The sequence below is a fragment of the Manacus vitellinus genome, unplaced genomic scaffold (genome assembly GCF_001715985.3).
Source record: "Manacus vitellinus isolate BGI_N305 unplaced genomic scaffold, ASM171598v3 scaffold_112_pilon, whole genome shotgun sequence".
NCBI lineage: Eukaryota > Metazoa > Chordata > Aves > Passeriformes > Pipridae > Manacus > Manacus vitellinus.
In genome coordinates, this window is record NW_021938853.1 from 176,194 (window position 1) to 181,154 (window position 4,961).

General features: G+C 52.3%; 2 long non-coding RNA genes across 3 annotated transcripts; one reads left to right on the forward strand and one right to left on the reverse strand.

Moving 5' to 3' along the window:
- Positions 1-987: 987 nt before the first annotated feature.
- On the forward strand, positions 988-4,461 carry LOC108644378. Its single transcript, XR_001923228.1, has 4 exons — positions 988-1,162; positions 1,523-1,634; positions 3,067-3,204; positions 4,225-4,461. It is a non-coding gene; the product is annotated as an uncharacterized LOC108644378 (long non-coding RNA).
- Positions 2,194-4,723, reverse strand: LOC108644379. Of its 2 annotated transcripts, none has more exons than XR_001923229.1 (3): positions 4,673-4,723; positions 4,164-4,261; positions 2,194-2,553 (listed from the first exon to the last, which is right to left on the reverse strand). It is a non-coding gene; the product is annotated as an uncharacterized LOC108644379 (long non-coding RNA). The 2 variants fall into 2 exon arrangements; XR_003916429.1 differs by having other exon boundaries at positions 4,164-4,315; positions 4,673-4,708.
- Positions 4,724-4,961: the final 238 nt, after the last annotated feature.

Sequence of the window (4,961 nt, forward strand, 5' to 3'; positions counted from 1 at the left end):
CACCTGCCCCGGGATTCACTTCCACGCTCCAGCCGCTCCTAACTCAGCTGGGGCACGCAACGCTACCGCACCAACTTCTGCCCGCCGGGAAGGAGGAAAACATTACGGAAACATCACAAAAGCCGGGGGAGACACTTCGGGTGGGCGTTCTACCCTGACCCCGCTCTCGCCTGCCCAGCACGGCGCTCACCGGGAAGGCGCCCCGGCTGATCCGGGGACGGTCCCGAACTCGCGTCCCCGCGGGAGGGGGAGCCGTGCGGGAAGGGGAAGCCCGGCTCGCCCGCCTCCAAAACGGCGCCTCTGCGGCGCAGCGGGCGGCCGCCCCTCCGCACCTTCCCCCGCCGGCTGGGAGGGGCAAAGCCGGGGCTGCTTGCCGGGGGCCCCCGGGGCCGGGCACAAAAGGAGAGAAGCGGCGAGCGGGACGGATCGCGCCCGCCCAGGCCCGGGCGGGAGGCGGCGGGGCAGAGGCGGCGGCGGGCCGGTCCCTCTCCCGGCGGGCTGCCCTGCTCCCGCCCTGAGGCCGGCGGGAACGGGCAGAGGGGAAGAGAAAAACCCCCCCCCCAACACCGCCCCGGCGGGTTACTCACAAACAAGAGCTCCCATGCGATGGGCGGCGGAGCGGGACCGGCGGGTGCCTGGGCTTCGGCGCGCTCGGGCTCCCAATGGCAGCGCAGGCGGCGGGTGCCGGAGAGGAGCGCCGCGGGGCGGGGGACACGGCCCGGCCCGGGGCCGCCCATCGCCCCCCAGCGGCCCCCCGCGGGCCCGGCCGCCTCCCTTCACGCTGCGGCCGCGGGCCACCCGTCCTTCCCGGCTTCCCTCCCACGGCACTGGGGCTGGCCCCCTCAGGGGCCCCCCGGGCCCAACGGTGATCCCCCTTCAGGGCAGCCCCCCTCTTGGCCCCGGGCACCGGCGATCCCCCTCGGGCATCCCTCGGGCCGAATTCCCGCCCCCCCCGCCCCCCTCAAGAGACACCCATGTGTGCCCTCCTAGACAATTCCCTGGAAAGGGGGACCCCCTGCCCCTCCACAGCCGCCCTTCTCCTCAGAGATGGCCGTGTGTCCACCCTCAGATATTTCCCTGGAAACGGGCACCCCCTGCACCTCCGGAGCCCCCCTCGTCCCCTCAGGCCTCCCCCTCTTGCCCTCAGGACAAAGGGATCCAGGTACCAGCCCACAGGTCACCATCACGGTCAGAAAAATAAGAGGAAGGTCTTAACCAGCGTTTCTGCTCCTGTCACGCAACCCTTTTTTTTTTTAGAGAAACTCGTCAAAATGGATTCTGATATTTCTAATACGTGATTTGTGAGCAATTAGTAACTGGGCTGGGTGCGGGTGAGCAGTCAGCTTAAGAAAGGCCACACCTCAGAGGTGACGCTATGGGCAGCTGCAAAGTGCTGAGGTAAAAAAAGTCCAGTTTTTCTAAGAAAACCTTGCCAGGCAGATTTAATCACATCCCAGTGCTTTTTATGGTAGAAATTACAATCCCAGGGTGTAATTTCACACAAAAATCTGCCTCTGTTTAGGTCAATAAGAAGTCGGATTTTGGAGAGAACACAGGACAGGCTACACAACCCCCTGAGATTCCCTCCCGCCCCAAGGGGATTTAGCAACCCCAAAAACCTCACACTGCTGCAGGTAGGCCAGAGGAAAACCTTATGACTTTCAGATTTATCAGGCAATTTCTCTACATCAAAATAGCCTACAATCCCACAAAACAGTAAGGTTATATGGCACATCAGGGGTGCCTTACGTGGCCACACTGACAGTCATCTGCTTCTCTCACGTTTTTAAATGCTGAAACTGCATTTTCTACTTTCTGGCTCTGTCCTTCAGACCAAGTCAGAATGCCGGGTCAGTGCATTTCAAAGTAAATTAAAACTACACTACTGTTTTTAGGACACCTTTAAAATCCAGCGTTTCACCAGGCAGCAAAGGTGTAATTAAAAAGCATTTTGCGATGCTTGCAATTTTCCTTTTGGCTGTGTTAGCAGAAGCACGAAATGGGTCTTAGGGCACTTTTTAACAGACGCTGTCAGACTAAATCAGCCACGTTAATCAAGCAAAAACACATCACTGATCTTTCTGGCACATTCACGTTGGGACACGAATAACCCGCGTTCCCCGTTCCCACCCGTGCGCTTCCTCCTACCCACGGAACGTTTTATTCTAGCGGCAAGTTAAAATTAAAAAACGTTTGTTTACTGCAGCAGGAAACACTTGGCCGGGAGAAACCGGTTACATAACGAGTGGGTTTTATGCCTCACGTTAACATCGGTCCGTTTGGGATGGCTGAGGGTCACATGAAGGGCTCCCTTCAGACAACCCGAGGGGCTGGCAGCGCGCGCAGGCTTACGCAAGAGCCGAGCCGCTCCGCCGCTCCGGGAAAGGCACAGCCAGCGCTCCCCCGGCCCCACGTCTGTCATTTCGGTTTATCCGTCGTGCTGCACAGCTTAGAGAATTCCTCTGAAAGGGCCCTCCAGCTGACAAAGCGCTTCGGTCCCGAGCTGAAGTTTCCAGCTTTTCGGCGCAGCCGGGTTAACACGGAACATTCCAGCTGAAAGAAGCTCAGAAATTAAGATAACAAAACTTAATGGGATGGGAGAAAAAAGGAAACAACATTTTGTTTTGAAATGCAAATAATACAGTCTGTAACTAAATATGAATAATTTTGGAAAATACCACCACAGAACATAAAGGTCAGTTTTTCTCAACGATAAATTACACAGAGGGATAAGGAGTGTTTCCCAATATAAGATAAGCACCTGTTTTAGTATCACCTCAGAAGATTTTCCTTTTCTCTCTGATCAGGCTAAAGGATAGCTGGTATTAATTATTAATTATTCTCAAAAACAACCTGTTTAACATAATTGAAGAAGTATCAAAAAAGGCATCTCTCAAGGCAGATAAATTGAACCTCTCGGTCCACAGCAGTATGGAGTCATCTCCTGAGATTTTCTATTTTTAGAGAGGCAGATTCCCTCTCCTAAGTAGACTTCAGCACCAGTTCTGTCAAGTGAGTAAATGCAAATTCTCTTGTCCTAGGATGACTTTTCTTTTCCTATCATAGGTGCAGAAGCTTTGATTCCTCATGTAACTAAGGAAGCTCTGAGATTCCTGGGCAACTTCAGTGCCAACAGATGCCCAACAACACGATGCTCTCTAAAGCTAGCTTGCACAAACCTGACCAGCTGCCAGACAAGCATCAGTGAGTATTTTTTCCTGTACTTGGGAAGCAAATAAATCAAAGGTAAAATGGGTGGAAGATCTGCATCCCTTCAAGAGACTCTTCCTTGCACCCTGCTTGGGTCACAAGAGAGGAATGCACATAACGTTCCCTTGGTCCCTAAGATTCAGGGATCTGCTTATTCAATTAAACAAAGCACGACAGCCAGTCTAGATACAGATAAGTGCTCAAGATGCATTCCTATAGTTACCTTAATTTTTTTCTCCTATAATGTTTGCTTGCTTATTTAAAGGAGGTTTTGAAGAGAAACCTGACAAGTAGGCTACGAAAAACTGGAATGTGAACCCCTTGAGCACCAAGGTCAACATTCCTTTGAAAAATGTGCATAATGAGTGATTTACCTTGAAAATTCAGAAGGGTTGAGAGTGCTGTTGTCAAGAGGCTGTGCTGTTATCAGGGTTATAGTCTGTCATGTGAAAGTTTGTTACAAGAAATAGTTTACAAAAGCAGAAGCCAGCAACAAGGAGGTGACATGAAGTAGCCTGTTCACATTTTCAAAAGGGTGATAAGAAACATTCAAGGCTTCTGATAAAAGAATGTGTTGGCAGCACAGCAAGACGAAAGACTTGTGCTGAAAAACCCAAGACTGTATTTTGAGTTTGATAGCTTGCAATGGCTTGAGATAGCAACTCTTACTTGCTGATCTTAAGGCTAAAACTGCAGGATGTCAGAAAAAAAAGAGGAATAGCTTGGCTGTCATAGCTCTCACCATCTTCCTGACACTGGGCTTCACGTGACAGGCTGGCACAGCCCCCATCTTTAACAACTGCTCTGATGCCTGCCTAAATATCTTGGATTTGAGCCTGTGGAGCCTCCCTGCGTTCCTCCACTGTTGGGGTCTGGGTTTTTGGCTTGCATTTTCTCTTCCTGTTCATTTGGCTTCACGCTAATTTTTTTTCTCTGGGTTCAGCATGACCTACCTTCACCACGTGTGCACGTGCAAGAAGCTGGTGCCTGTTCTTTCCCCCTTATCTCTCTTAGATGCAGCAACAACAGCAGGACTGTTTTCCCAGGTTACCTGGAAGGGGAATGTTTCCTGCCCACAGGTTCAGCCAGTGCTGGCCTCTTAAGACTGTCAAGCAGGGAAGGGAGCGAGGGGGAGAAAATCAGCTCTCTTAGACAATAACTCTCCAGGGAAGGGGTGTAAAAGCCTTGTCATGCTGAAGCCTGACTTAAAACTTTATATTGCAAGTAGGCTGTGGTTTGGGTTTTTTTCTCCTTTACGAATGGCTTGATTAAAAAAAAAAATTAAAGTGCTATTGATGACAGAAACTCTCAATGGAGGTGCTGGTGGGCGAGAGGCTGGCCATGCCCTGGCCATGTGCACTGGCAGCCTGGAAAGCCAACCGTGTCCTTGGTTCATCCCACACCGTGGGCAGCAGGGGAGGGGGGGATTCTGCCCCTCTGCTGTGCCCTGGTGAGACCTCACCTGGAATGCTGCATCCAGCTCTGGGGCACCAACACAGGAAGGACATGGAGCTGTTGGAGCGAGTCCAGAGGAGGCACCAAGATGATCAGAGGGATGGAGCAGCTCTGCTGTGAGGAAAGGCTGAGAGAGTTGGGATTGTTCAGCCTGGAGAAGAGAAAGCTTTGGGGTGACCCAACTGTGGCCTTCCAGTACCTGAAGGAGCTACAAGAAAGATGGAGAGAGACTATTCACAAGGGCCTGGAGTGACAGGACAAGGGGGAACGGCTTCACACTGACAGCAGGGTTAGAT